The following is a 13,926-nucleotide window of genomic DNA, read 5'->3' on the forward strand; positions in this document are numbered from 1 at the left end:
TTAATATGATTTGCAAAGGTCTTCATTATCTGTATGTTTAAGTATCCAGAAACATTCTGCTCTCCAATTTTCCTCACAGTGTTGTAAAAGTTGTCCAGTTCTCCATGGAAAACTGAGAGTTTATCTACAAAGCACATCTTGGTGATAAAAGCTTTATCTGGCGTTCACAATATCTAATAAAATCAGTCAACATGGGTTGATTAACCTGTTCAGGGGACTGGCACAATGCAATTTCATTTTCTCTGGCACTTGATAGAATTTCTACAGCCTCTCACTATCACTTATTGTGTCATTGTCTTCTGCTGTCATAGAACTTCAGAACTCCTTCAGATTCTTGAATTCTTGCTTAGATTTTCATCCCAAGTCCACTTAAAGCCTCTGCCTTGCAATTGCTTTTAATGCTGGCAATATGAGCAGGAAAATCAGCCCCAGACCCCTCACTTACCTGATATTTAGAGTCTTTGGCATCCTTCCTCTCTTGGGTGACACACACTCTAGTGAGGGCACCAGAATTTTAATCTTTTAACCTCTGCATGGATCTTTTAACCTCCACTATGGATTTTTTCCTTCACATCAGTCCTGACCCCATGTTGTTTATCAGTTTTTTGCAGCCAATCTGGAAGTTGTCTGCTTCATCCTTTTTGTAAAGTTTTGGCATGTCCATCATTTAATTCCCTCCAATGTAAGGCAACCTGCTTCTGAGATTGAATGTGTAAGTGCTTTTCACTGTGCATGTTTCTGCCAGAAAAATTATTGCAGACCACTGAGATGAATTGCAGGGCTAATATCTAAACCTTTGTTCTGAGAAGTGATCCCTTCCTAGCAGAGCAAGTAGGTACACTTGAATGCATGCACTTATGCAAGATCCATTGACTTCAGATGTGGTTAAACCATGTCTTTGAGTGTCTTAGTGAATCACCTTTATGATCAAAATCCAGATTTCAAGGTAATGCAATTGAGCAGATTAAGATCTTGTAAGGTATTTCTGTGAGAAACTGATCAAAAGATTATTTTCTTTCCTAATTCTTCAATAAGGTGACTCAGCTCCTTCTGATCATTCACAAATATCTGTTGGAAATCTTTAACCAGTTCAGGAAAATTCTGGCAGCTTCAAACTGAATCTGTCTTTCAAGGGTGGCTGTCACCTCTGCTTAGTGATAGAGAGCAGAAACAAAGTCCCAAACAACCAGCATAAATTAACCTGGAAATAGCAGCATTAAATATTGAATGGCTCTGGAGACTGCACATCTTTGGGTTATTCATTAGCATAATTATATGTAAGGTTTTGTCCAACAAATTTTTTCTTTGGGAAATCTCATACCTTTATCCACAGTTTATGAAACCCACCGTCTCAAGGTGTTGTTCCATACCCTTTTCTGGTCTCACCTGTAGCTCAGGGGCATGAAAGGTCTTGGGTACTCACCTGAATTTCCCCCTCCACCATCAGCACTTACACCCAACACCCAGAATCTCAAAGACATCACTTAGTATTGCCTAATCCCAAAAGTGGTCTAGTTTTCCAGTGCTATCTGTCATGGATACTGGTTTAAAACCACGACACTATCTAAAGCAAACCTGTACCTCTTCCTGCACAGCTGCCTTGGGTGTGCCAGCTGCTTCCTTTGTCTTTGGCAGAGCAGCAGCTGGGAGGCTGCAAGCCTTCCCCAGTTTTGCAATGAGGGCTTCATGTGCTCAGATTTGTGGATGGAGGTATGGTTGTCAGATCTTGAGGACCATAAATTGCCTCTATGCACATGGGAGTGCATCACCCATGTCCTCGAGTACCCATCCTTTCAGCCTTCCCTAAGCTTCCTTGCCCCCACATTATGCTCTCTAAAGAAAGACATTGCACTGTCTACATATTTTGATCTTAAAATCTTGTTAAGGGTGTGTATTATAGAGAAAAAGCTGATAAGGTAATATTTCAGAGGCTGCATTAATCAAATATTTATTAACTAAAATACAATTCCTTAGAATATCACAGAGCTATTTCCCACAAATAGAACATTGGTAAATTTTTTAAACACTCACACCATTTTGAACTGCAAATTTAATAGGAACACCTGAGTGACAGCTGGCTTTCATGAACAGAAATTTAGCTTGGAGAAAAGAGGTGATCAGCAGGCTGGCCTATTTTGGGGAATGACTGGCTGGCTGGGCATAGGGGATTCACGGGCATGGAAAGCATGTAACCCTCAGACAGTCATAAGGGAAACTCACAGGGTATCAGGCTTGCTGCTGTGATCACTGATCCATCTCTTCCCTTATAAGCATTTTTACAACAGCTAAGAGCTGCTACTGTGCTTTCTCTGCTTTGTTCAGAGTGCAATTTAACCCTACTAGTAGAATACAGCCTCTTAAAATTTACTTTTTATCTAGTATTTATCAAATATCTCTTACCCAAGATCTGCTTTTATGTATACCCCTTCACAGTCCACTGTGATAAATGTATTGTTACCTTACTGGTAGTAATTTTTCCCTTCTTTCTTTCCTTCTTAGTTTGACTTTCTATCTGTTCATAATGCCTTGCCTCAGATGAGATTTTGGCTTAGTTTGCACAGACCTGATGAGGACTGGGTCCTGGAAGGTGTGTGTCCTGTAGGTAGATATAACCTGGTTGCCCTTCAACAGGCTCACCTCTACAGAAAGCAATTAGACTCTTAGGGTGCAAAGTGCTTTTCTCTCCTCTCCTTGGTTTCTGGAGCTTGCAGTGTGCTTTGTGACACCCAGGGATATAGTGCAAAGATGACAACACGGCTCTTTTAAAGGGGAGATGTGGCCTGATACACAAGAAGCCTGCAAATTAGAGTGCTTGAATTGTCTTCCCAGGTTTGCTTCTGACTTGCTGGGAGATGTTGGGCTCAGTCTGTCCCCCTGTTCTTATAGCTGCATTAATATAGTAATATGTGCTGATGTCTTTAATAAAGTGGGTTTTATGAATGCCAGAATGATGATTATTTGGCTCAGACTCATTCTTCTGAAATGCTTACTCACATGAATTTTTTTTTTTCTTTTCAGAGGTTTGAAAGAAAATTTGGCTAGATTGTTCCTTTCAAGTAAAGCAATCTCACATTTGCCATGGTTGGATGCAAGTTGTTCAGCACTAGCTTGCCATTCATGTTCTCAAAGAACTTCAAAAGGGATGCTTTGATGTCTTTTATGGACTCCTTCCAGCTGCTGTATAGCTCATAGTGTCTGTACTTCTGTAGCAAATTATGACTTGTGGGATTTTTACTATTTTACTGACTGCCTGAGGAAGTAGTCTGAGGGGTGCCTTTTGAACAACACACAGGAGCTGGATATCAAGATTACAGTCATAAGTGGAATATTTACATCAGCTGCAAAATATCCTGTGCTCCTGAAAAGAGATAGCCATTCCTAAAATCTACAGCTCTCTATACCTCCTTAGATTTCTGCAAAGGGAAATGTCAGCGTGTGGCATTTTGCTTCCTTTTGGCTTCATTTTCCTGTTTCTCAGCTTCCCAAAGGGGTTTGTTGAAATCCCCTAACAGTCCCTCTGGCTCTGCATGTCCCGTGGCACAGTTGTTGTCCTCTCCAGGTGGGAACTGGGCTATTAAAACTCCTCTCCATGGGAGCAGACGGGCGGTGCTGGGAAGGGACCCAAGAAGCTTTAGGGACAGTTTTGCCTGGTGGGACAGCCTGATGTGGCCTGGCAGTGGCTGTGTGTGCACTGCTGTCCCTAAGAGGGATGCTGGCAATGTCCTAAGAAAGCCCTGCCTCTCCCCAGGGGTTGTGTGTGGAGTGGTCAGTGTTGTCGCTGCAGGATCCCTCAGCTGGGGCTTTGCTCCAGTATGTCTGGCTGCGGGGTAAGCTCAGGATAAACACAGCCCTGTGAGCTGCACCAGCCCTGCACTGCACTGCCACAGCTCAGCCTGCAGACGGGCTCAGGTCTTAGGATTTGCAGCTAATTGATAGACTTTCATTGTCATTTTGAGCTTGTGTCCATCTACAAAATGTCCTGACATGCTGGGGTCAGGATCAAAGCTGGTAAATGCCAGGGGATGACTGGTGCTTTATCACAGCGGGGAGGGTTGTCAGTCCTGGGCGCAGGCCTGGCTAAGCCTGTGAAGATAATTGTGGTCACTAACCTGACCATCACCATCACCATCACTCTGATGTTTAAAGCCATTGCTTTGATTGGCTCAAATACAAATATTTTAAAAGAAAACATGCATCAGACCAAACTAAAAATCCCCTCAAAACTGAAGGTTCCACATGGTCCAGACTTCTACCTCTGGGGCAGAGCTGAAAAGCTAAACAGTGTGTGACTGATTTTTAAGTCCATCACTTAATGCACTGTGGGTCTGTTGTTCAGATGCTGTGATGAGGAACATGTTATAAGAGCTGACATGGAACAGAACTAGTTTGAAAAAAGTCAGACATCATGTTGAATTTGCGATTCAGATTGAAGTGCATAAATAATAAATTGAAAACATGTATTATACATGGAGGTTCCTATTGAAACATTTCTTGAGGGCAGATGAATTTTAGTGCCATAGCAGAATGATAATAGTTTTAGAAGAAATTTAGATTACTGTCATTTCTCTTGCAAATTGTGTTGAGAAAAAATTATGAACAATGACAGGGCTGCTTACACAGGGCATATCATAGGGAACTCAACCTACTGCTAAGCTCTGCACTTCCACCTCCAGCCTCAGAATCATCTCTTTGGTGATGGAAGAATAAAAAATATGCTGTGGCCTATAGGTCCAAAAATCACCAGGAATATGTCCAATGATTTTAAAGGAAAAACCGTTGATGCTGGAATTAAAGACCTCTAACCGAAGTAACATTGTCCTCAGAAATCCAGTCCACTCATCTTATTAAAAATACATGAAGTAGTGGAAGCTTTCTGGATACTCATTTTTAAGCTTAACCTGAAGGATGATGGGTTGCAAGTGGTATTCAGTAGGATTTCTTCAAATCTTTCCTCCTCCATTAGAAGGCTGGCAAAGGTAGACAAAGGGTGTAGTCACAACAGCACATGCTCCAATTCCCTCAGAGCCTGCAGATCTCCCTTTGTCCCAAACCTTCCATATAACCCTTTTCTTGTGGTATCAGGCTTGTTTGGCAAGGTACTGGTAGTTGTGGGGCTACAGGAGTGGCTTCTGTGAAAAGCTGCCAGAAACTTCCCCTGACTCTGACAGAGCCAGTGCCAGAGAACTCCAAGCTGGACCTGCCACAGAATAAGGCTAAGCCAATCAGAGGTGTTAGTAACATCTCTGTGATTACATATTTATGGGGGGGAAAAAGGGGAGACAACAGAAGTTGTTGCTCAGAAGAGAAGAGCAGAATGAGAATAGATGAGAGAAACAATTGTGCAGACACCAAGGTCAGTGAATGACTCCCCTCCCTGAGGAAGAAGCAGTGGCAGAAACAATGTGTGATGAGCTGACCTATTCTCACCGTGTCCCTGTACTGCCGCAGGGGAGGACATTGAAAATCAAGAACAAACTTAAGCCCAGGAGGTAGGAGAGAGGTAGGGGAAAGGTGTTTCTAGGATTTGTTTTACTTCTCATTATCCTGCTTTGATTTTAATTAGTAATAAATTCAACTAATTTCCCCAAGTCAAGTCTGCTTTGCCCTTTACAGTAATCAGTGAGTGATTTTTCCCTGTCTTTATCTTAGCTCATGAATCTTTCATTATATTTTCTCTCCCTTGTCCAACTGAGGAGGGCAGTGATAGAGCAGCTTTGGTGGGCACCAGACATTTAGCCCACATCAACCCACCAAACCTGTACAGAGCATAGAGATGGTTTTAATGAGCTCTACCTGTGCCCTGGAAACAGAAGAAATGGTAGCAGGCAACATCTGATACTCAAGAGGGAAAAGAGATTTGCTTATGCTGAAGGTCAAGAACTGCTAAATTCTTAGTTAACTTTAAAAATATCCTCCTGAGTACAAAATATCTTTTCTCCTCCCCAGACCCCGAAATTCAGCTCAAGAGCATGCCTGGGGGCTCTGGGTAACAGAGTTGCCCTTTACAGAGACAAAGGTACCTGCTTCCTCCAGGAGAGGTGTAGTAGAGATCCCCTCCCTGCAGAGAGACTAGGGCAGCTTTGTAGTTCTGAACACAAACTCTGGTCCTCGTCCTTCCACATACAGACCTTTTCTGTATGTGAGAGACAGTGCTTGAGGGCCATCAAGAATTTCCTTTGATCTTGTAACCTCCCTTCTACCAAGTGTGAATACTTCATGCTGGCAGGACACTCCTTTCCTGCTTCCTGCCTGAGCCATGTTGGTGGCTTTGTGCCCTTAGAAATGATTGGAATGCCTGCCCACCATTCAGTGCCTTTCTGTTTCCCTAAATTTAGGTCAGAGAGTGGCAAAGGCTAAGAAAATGGCAGCTTCTGTATCACTCAGAGACTGCTGTGATCTGCTGAGCATGGGGAGCATCACCAGCCTCAAAAAGACACCCATGTTCAACTAAATATTTTCCTCCCTCAGCTGCTGTTGCTAGGAAAAGAATTTTATTCCCCCTTTCTGGACATTTCTTCCCTGCCTTAGAGCTTCTGGCTATTTTCACTCGGCTTTCACTTTGGATCAGAAATGGTTGGGCAGGGAGAATGTTTTCCCAGTTATAAAGGTCCATTTTTGTTTTCAGAGATGCTATCTTTATGCAGGAGCTGGATGCAGGAGAAGAGGCAGGGTGTGCCTCCCCCTCTCCTTTAGCTGGAAGTTTGATCTGACTTTGCCCTCACTTGGATTTCTGCATTGAGTACATGGGGAAATAACACCCATGCCAATAACATTGTCTGCTTTTCATGGTCATCTCTTTCCAGGCCTTCTACTGCTAACAGACTGTAAGAGCAGCCAGGGAAGAAAACACTGCTTCCAAATTAAGGGAAGTAAATTACTTAGATGAAAAGACAAAGCAGAAGAAATTATAACATTAGCAGAGTTTATCAGGAAAAAACCTCAGCACAGAGGTGGGAGAGACATCAACATCAAACAACTCAGCTCTGCCTCAGCCCTGGATGTCCAACTGCAGTGACACAGTCCCAGTCCATGTCAGGATGGGCAGAAATGGTGATGTGAGTCCCATGCTGCATTTCCTTCAGTATTTCAAAGACCTAGGCACTGGTGTAGGTAGCAGCATCCTGGCCCAGGAACAGGGGATGGAAAGGAGCCACACAAACTTAAGTGATTGTGAAACAGAAAAAAAAAAATCCAGCCTCCTACAGACACTACCAAGATTTTCATCTTTTAATTTGAAAAAGAAAAGGTGGGAGGTAAGAGTATTGGGGTTGAAAAACAGACTTTTATAGCTCAGCAGAGCACACAGACCTCTTGAACTAGAGAGAGAGCCTTTTTCTGAGAAGAAAATGTGGAGACTTTGTAGGTGCAGTCCTAGCAAGCTATTGGCACAGCTTCTGTTAGCTTCTAATGGCACTATTATTTTTTTTAAGAAATATTTGTAAGAACCCTGAAATTTATTTAAAAATAAAGCATCCATACTTGACTGTTAATTGGCAGAACAGCAGAATAAATTAAGCAAAGTCCAAGTATGTGTCTCAGTAAAGATAACAGAGCAGTGAGAGTTAGACAAGGCAGCAGAAACCTGGGTTTCATGTGACATTTGCATATGAGTGGGGTGCTGGAGCTCCCACGCTGGTTGATTTAGAACTAGTCAGCAGTTAGTGGAGCCTAGAGAATGATTCAGTTATCTCCAAAGAAAACACAAGGCATGATTCAGATGTCATTTACAATGCCTTTGAGGAATCTAGACATCTCCATTGGGCTGTCAGATATGTCACAGGATCTAGAGGGGACCTCAGGTCACTTGTAGTGGCTGCTGGAGGCAAGAAAGATACCCAAGGGCATCTCAGATGGCACCAGAAGGCTAAGTTGAAGCAGTTAAATCCATTTGAAATTGTATCCTGCAGCCTAGGCACCACTGTTTGTCTTTTCTTCACTGGCTATACTGGGAAATAAGATAAATTGGCACCCAGCTTTCATGTAAATAACCTGAATTTATGTGTCTAGAGCTGAATTTTGCCAGAAAAGACTGGCTAGGAAAGGGAGGATATTTGTCCTTACCCAGGAGGCTGACAACAACCTAAAATATGCACCAGAATTTGCAGTGTTAATAAAAAGAAAGGGACCTGGAGGTGTGCTGTGCTATCCATGCCAGGGCAGAGGTGGGAGCAGAGCATGGGGGACAGATGCTGAACCCACAGCACATCTGGAGCACAGGAAGACCAAGAAGCCACAAGTCATGAAGTTATTGCCTTTAATTGACCTTCTGCTTCTTGAGCTGGAGTTATTGACCCTTCCAGCCCCAGCCATCCTCAGTGCCAGCCAGTTAATTTGTTTTACTGAGCATGGCAATGGGCTGTGTGCAGATTACAGGCAGGTGCTGTGCCTCAGATGAGAGGTCTGGTTTCCAGACAATGGGTCATAATTTGTAACATTGCTGAATCTGTTTTTCAGGTTTGGCTAACCAGATCTCAAATGCTCAGGAAGCTTGTATCAGCCTTGAGCTGTTCAATTACACAGCCCAAGTAACCTATGCCTTAATTTTCTGTATCTGTGAAAACAGAGATACTGGTTCAGATCTTCTTAGCAGATTGCTTTAGGGTATCATGAGCAAAACTTTTATGTAAATTTCAGAGAGAAAAGCTCTAACAGCAGTTAGTCTAGATCAAATGCAAACTTACAGAAAATCAGCAAAAGACTGGTCATCTACTCTTTTGTGAAGCCACTGAGTCCTCAGATTCACTATTTTCCAGATGTCAGCATGGAGATACCTTAGACAACAACTTCTGTAGCCAGTTGATTTAGGAATCCACAAACTAATGCTGTTTGAATTTCTTTACAAGTGCATAAAGCCAGACTTAAAACTGAGCCTCTTACTTGATCTACTGTTTCTAATTTTACAGGGAGAGTATTCAGGCCACTGAAAGAGTCAAAGCCACAGAGAAGCCTCATTTTTTCATGTCTAGATAATGATCCCTCACTCATCTGGGTGTTTTTAGGCAGAAAATGGACTATGATGGTAAACAGTCCATGCTAAAATTTTGTTATGAAGAAGGAGTGTCACACATTATTTCTTTGGTAAGTCACAAGCCAGCATGTTTTGAAAGAAAAGTTGTGATATCTGGTTGTAAACAAATTAGCTGAACTTTTCAAATCTTGTACCTTTCAAGAAAGAATCATAAATAAGAAACAAAGTAGGCATAATTAGACTTAGTAAAAGGCATAGCTTCTAACTTAACTGAAAAATTCAGCAAATTTTATTCTATAGCTGAAAGCAATTATTGGTTTGCAAGCACACATCACAGAGGGTGCTGTCGAGGAGGTCGCAAAAAATATTTCAGGAGGTTGTTTATCTATCAAGCTTATCTGTCCAGTGAAACTGTGAAATTCCAGTTGAGAGAATCTGTTCTCTTGCATCAAACTCCAACTGTGTGCCCAGTTTTCAGCTAGGTACCATTATCATGAGCTCTTTCAGCATGGGGAGAAGCCAAGCCACCACCTGTCTGGGCTGAGGTTTGTAGGATGGAGCACCCATGAGAGCCTCAAGGCAAGGAGAGCCACAGCCACAGTCACTGTGGTGGTCTGGACTGCGCTGGACAACTGCCCTGGCCAGAGGGGCTGGTCTCCACCTGGCATCTGTAGGGCCTTCTCACACCCCTCTTCATCCTGTAGATGTGGCATGGACAGAGATCTTCACTTCTGCACTCACACCCCCTTTTGCACAGCATGTATTAATGACAGTCTTCTCACCTAGCTGCCGACCCTTTTGACGTGTTTGCTGAACACATACATAAGCTGCAGCCATTTATCTGGAAGAGAAAATCCCAAGTTTGCTAGGGTGAAAAGAAGCATTTACAAGGGCTAAAGAGAAGGTGAGAAGGGAGTTGGGAGGTGGGGGTGTTGATTGTAGAGCCTATACTTGCAACCACCTGAAATACATGAGTTTGGGGAATGCACTAAGCCTAAATCGGAGTGGCTACAAATTAAATTTTCCCCTTCATTACTCTTCAAACATTCCTCATGCTTATGAGGTCACAGCACAAACATTTGTGACAAGATGGAATATGACAGATTATTTCTGTGGTTTACCAAATTTCAAGTTATGATGTAAAATGATGATTCTGTATTTTAACACCGGGCAGAAACTTGGGCGGTTTCTCCTGATTAAGTTCTTGAAATATGGCAGTGTTGCAGACCTGTTCTCCTGAAGAACAGGACATAAGAGAGTTTGCAATTCTTATTTTGAATTTATAACACTAATTTTTGTATTACTTTTCATCTTACTCTTAAACTAGCAAACAATTCATTTTACATGTCTCCATTCCCTTAGTAAGTTTTATTTAGGCTGGATCTAAAATCAAAATACTGGTAATACATAGATAATATTAGTGTTCTCACAGTAATGATGTTCAAATAGCTACAGCCATTTTTCAGTCCATGTGCTTTCATCAGCCTCGATAGTCACATTTTACTGTTATCTATTAGCAAAAGTGCTTCCCATTGCTGAAGGAAAATATTAATATTTTAGCATATTTTAGCAAAATTTAAATGTGAATTTTTAATGGCAATCGTTTATGTTCCTTTCAGAAAAAAAACCCAAAAAAACCCAAAAAGAAACAAGTGAACAAAGCCAAATCAAACCCAAAACAAGTCATCAAGCTTAAACATTCAAAACTAAGCAAGTAAAACATTCCTTACTCATGAATTAAATAATACTAGAATGAGAACGGCCACTTACAAAGATGCTCTTTAGACTCAATGGAGAGACATTGGCACCTCCTGTGGCAATTCATGCCATCCCTAAGGAAAGAACTGAAGCTAAATGGGATGACTTGCTTTCAGATGTCATGTTATTGAATTTAAAGAACAGAAATGTGTACCTTAGACCAGATGTCTGACTTTAAGATGGTGACAGCTAGGCATCCAGCCTTATCAACCATCATTACAGTTAATTACATTCATGGAAAGCACCTCACAACAGTCAGACACTGCTTATGGCAGCAGTGCTGAAGACATGCAGGTAATGGCGAAGAGTTTCTCATGCCCACTATGTGCAACTGTTTGGATGTCAATCTGTCTCTATTGGTGAGCTCTGCACGCCTGTCAGTGTCTCATTTTCAACCTTTACATAGAGTATTACTAGAATAAAATGTCACTTGCCCTGATGTACTGGGAAATCAGTCTTGCTGATTACTTAGCTGACTGAAAATAATAGAAACACCTAAAGATGTGTTAAATGTTTCCTAATAAACTGTTTTTTGAGTCATCCAGTCAATGACTGTTTGGAACTAGAAGAGAATGATGTTTTTCTGATAGCAGAAGCAGCTTTCCTGTCCAGCACTGAAGTGCATCTTGGAACAGAACATTGCTCAGCACAGATTCAGATGCTTAAATTTCCACTGCCTTCTTTATCAGCACTCAGAAATGTGGACTTGTTTACTACTGTGTAGTTATGATGGTACACTATAGAGTATTGAATTGGGATCTCATTAACTGGAGGATCATATGTAACCACATTATTTTCTGAAACGAGCTGCCTTCTGAATATTGTTTTCTGCATCCTTCCTCAGCCTAATGACGGTGAGGTCAGCATCAGGATCAACAAACCTTATGCAAATTCTGGTATCCTACTTTTATTTCTTTGAATGCTTTCATGCTTCTCTTTGGGCTTACAGCTGCATCGACACAGCAAGGGGAAGAGGTGCTTTCTGAGCCTGGCACACTGGAGCTGCTTGCTCCAGTCCCCCTGATGACACTCATTGTGCCTGCAGTGCCATCTCTGGCCATGCGAGCACTTGCCAATCATTTCTGTGAAGTCTGGTGGCCTGACCTGGCCTCTGAGGTGTCTGACTTTGCTAAAATAGTAATCACATATCTTTTCTACTGCTTACTCTCCTGTTGGACTAAAGCGCATGGTAGGGACAAATAATGACATCTGAAGTCATTGTTGCCCATTGCTACTTGAAACAATGTCTAAACCCTGGGGTTAACTTAGCTAAATATTCAGAATTCATTGATCAGAATCCAAACCATTTGAATGTCTTAAAAATGAGGACTTAAAAGTAATAAATGTTCTATTTTTCCCCTATTAAGCAGCTGGGATTTTCCAGATTTTCTATGCAGCTAGGAAGGGTAGGTATTAAACTGACAGTCTGTTTATTCTGAAGAGAAAGTTACCAGAAAACATCCAAAATATTAAGACATTGTACTACACTGCAACAAAGAGAGAAATTCTATATATTTATTCATATGTTTCAGTTGATAAGTAGTTATTGATGTAACAATATTTTTTAATAATGTAACAGATTTTTTTAGACTGAACTGATGTGTGTTTTCTTACAAGATGAGTTTGGATGCCTGAAATAAAGCATTTCTCACAGCTTTTATGTTTCAGTTAGGAAAACTCAGCAGAGATGTATGTATTTTTCCTGAAGTTCATTAAGTTCCAGCATTATCTGCAAATATTTATCTGTTGGTTGCCTTGTGTTTTATCGAAAATGCTTCTGAAAGATGCTTTGGTGAAATTTGTCTATTCTTCAAGGAGATCTGAAATCTTCAGATTGTGGAAGAACATTTCTTGGTAAGTCCATCTTTCTAAAAAAGAGATTTAACAGTTTGTCTCACATTGTGTATTTGTTCAAAGTGCAAGAGTGTCAGTGCCCCAGGGCTCAGCTTCCATCTTCTTTCTCTCTCTCCAGGAATGCATGTATCCAACCAGAGTGCTCTCAAACAAGTGAACTGTCTTCACAGCCAACATCAAAATTATTTGTAACAACATCAGGGGTTTCTCATATGTCTCATCTGTCAGAAACAAGATGAGTGACAACCGCAGCAGTAGTCACTAGAAGAATTGCTCCAAAAGCCATCACTGAATCTGTTTTAAACTCACACATATATATTCATAAAGTATTGAGTCATGATATTTAAGTTAATGTTTCTTCTGTGTTGACAACTGAATATTCTTTCTTTATAAATACAAATTCCTTTCTGACTCCTTTAAATCAAAACATTTCTGTACTGGCTGTACCACCACATGAGAGAAGATTTTCACTGAGAGGTACAAAGGCATCTTCATAGGGCAGGTCTTGGCAGTGGTGTAAAAGACCAAGCTGTAGGCACAGAATTTTTAAATGCAGGGCAGGCTTAACACAAATGATATATTTTAATTTTTTTTTTCCAAATGACGTATGAACTAATGAAACTGAGAACCAATGAGATTTTCCTCAATCCGAGGTACAGTGAATTCCTACAGTGTTTTAGGTTTATCAGTATTCAATCAGAGGAATAGATGGCTGTAGTGGGTTGACCCTGGTTGGATTCCAGGCACCCACCAAAGCAACTCTCTCATTCCCCTCTGCAGCTGGACAAGGAAGAGAAGATATAATGAAGCGTACACGGGTTGAGATAAGTAAGGAGAGATCACTCATCAATACAGTCACAGGCAAAACAGGCTTGAATTAGAGATACAGGCTGAATTTATTGCTAATGAAATCAGAGCAGATAATGAGAAGTAAAATAAACCTTTCAAAACACCTTCCCCCCACCCCTCCCTCCTTCCCAGCTCTATCTCATTCCCCAGCAGCACAGGGAGAAGGGAATGTGGGTTATGACCTGATGTTTTTCCTGCTGCTCAGGGAGAGGAGTTGTTCTCCTCTTCCACTGTGGGGTACCTCCCAGAGGAGACTTCTCCATGTATGGCTGCAACCTGAGTCGTTCCCATGGGCAGCAGTCCTCCCCAGACTGTAGCAGTGTGGTGCTCTTCCACAGGGTGCAGTCCTTCAAGGAAGGGCTTCTCCAGTTGAGGATCCTCTCTTCATGGACCTCCCACAGGATCACAGCCTCCTCTCAAGCATCCACCTGCTCTGGTGTGGGTCTCCTCCATGGGCTGCAGGTGGATCTCTGCATCCCTGTGGATCTCCATGGGCT

The sequence above is a fragment of the Cyanistes caeruleus genome, chromosome 4, assembly GCF_971803275.1.
Source record: "Cyanistes caeruleus chromosome 4, bCyaCae1.hap1.1, whole genome shotgun sequence".
NCBI classification, from domain to species: Eukaryota; Metazoa; Chordata; class Aves; order Passeriformes; family Paridae; genus Cyanistes; species Cyanistes caeruleus.